Source organism: Adiantum capillus-veneris, chromosome 23 (assembly GCF_014529385.1).
Source record: "Adiantum capillus-veneris isolate H3 chromosome 23, ASM1452938v2, whole genome shotgun sequence".
Classification (NCBI taxonomy): Eukaryota; Viridiplantae; Streptophyta; class Polypodiopsida; order Polypodiales; family Pteridaceae; genus Adiantum; species Adiantum capillus-veneris.
In genome coordinates, this window is record NC_140953.1 from 24523899 (window position 1) to 24525682 (window position 1784).

A 1784-nucleotide genomic window follows, 5' to 3' on the forward strand; every position below is an offset into this window, starting at 1 on the left:
TGTAGAACATCATCTAGATTTCCTTTGGAATCATGAAGAATCTGTAGAATAATTTCTCTACAAGAGATGCCACGTTGATGTGGACGGCTTCTTTAGATACACTCATCCTTGCAACATGGTGACATGTACCGATGTCAAACAAATCCTCCATGCATCGCTTCTTCACCATAGGATGCACAAGAAGGTGATATAGGTCACTTCGTGACCCTGGAACATGCCCTTTGTGACCTCCAAAGATCCATATGGTGACCTTCTTTATGTCATGTCTTGGAAAAACCACAGAATACATAAAGGGGATCCACACTTCTTGTATGTGCAGATTCGGCGATGCTCTTGGCCGTTTCTTCGCACGTCACCCCATCAATGGCACATAAATTTCCATTCTGTTTGTACTGCCCAATTTAGTCTAACCAGTCTAGTTTTGTGGTTGACAACTACACTATCTAAAGTTTTTTGAACATCAACAAAGCTCACTGTGTGATACTCAATACACACTTCACTCTTGCTAGCACTCTCACCCCTGCCATGTAAACCCAAGCATTGCGTCACATCTCGCGTCTTCCTATGTCCATCCTCCAAAGCTAAAACTATAGCACAAGAGCAAAGGTCAAGGACCTCCTTTGCAAATTCAAGTGAAATACCATGCATTCTAATGTTGGTGCACCATGTTTTTGCGATTGTTGTCTTGGTTGTGGTCCAATCAAGATGTTCACTGTGTGGCATGAAAACACAATCCTTTCTCAATCTTCTATTGGAATCCTCTTTCCAGTGCTATTAACAAGATACATATCACCATCTTCATCGGTGACCATGTGTAATAATGCTTGGATTCTTCCCCATTTTCTCAAGTCTAAGAGGCCCCATTTGTCCACTGCTTCAAGAGAATCTATGGTTGTTCCTTGCCCTTTTTGTATGGAAGGAATCATCAAGCTGTATGCTTGTCTATCAAAGGCAAAATACCGATTAGATGTAAATGCAAAAGCATATATGCATGGTTGTTGAGCCATTTCAAGAAAATCTTGCAATTTGTGGCTATCACTAGAGTCTCCCCCATCCATCTTCTTATCAGAGGTGCTATAAATTTGATACATATCAAGAGGACCTTGTATCGCAAGCATCTCCATTGGCAATTATATCCACTATGTCTGTAGCTCAAGAGCTGGGAGTTCATTCAAATCCCAATGACTAGCCATCCCATCCATTGTTGCCCTTATTCCTTGTCTTGCCCGGGTTTACAAAGACTTTTCCACCTCTCCCCAACTATCCAATCATGAATCCATGGAAAGAAGATCCTCTACCCTACTGATATCCCACAATTTCTCCCATTTTTGCACTACAATACCCTAACTTTCTTGGGTTTACAATGAAAGAGCTGAATTGTTGGTGGTTGTGGAGAGATGTCGGTTCTTCACGACAAATGCAACTTGGCAATTCAAAGCAGGGATAGAGGCTCAGAAGTGACGAGCTCTTTTAGAAGAGGAGGGGGAGAGGAGAGCTGCATTGACACAAGGCCATGGTAAGCTTTAGCATCACTTGCTCTACCTGCTTGTGCTTGTGCTTGTGCTTGTGCCATTCAGAAGAGGGGGAGAGGAGGCTTGCAAGATCCCACAAGCGCCATTGCCAAGCAACATGGAGGTGTAGAGATACGGATGCAAGCGCCACTTCCAAGCAGTATGGAGGTGTCGTGCGGATGCAGTGCTGCCTAGCAATATGAGGCTTGGCAATGGCAGTCCCTCGAGGCTCTTCCTACATGTCCCTACAGAGAATGCCATGTGATTTGTCAC

The 1784-nt window shown here is 43.8% G+C and overlaps 1 pseudogene; it reads right to left on the reverse strand.

Moving 5' to 3' along the window:
* Window positions 1-255: 255 nt before the first annotated feature.
* LOC147427527 (uncharacterized) lies at window positions 256-1202 on the reverse strand (annotated as a pseudogene).
* Between the last annotated feature and the right edge of the window lie 582 nt (window positions 1203-1784).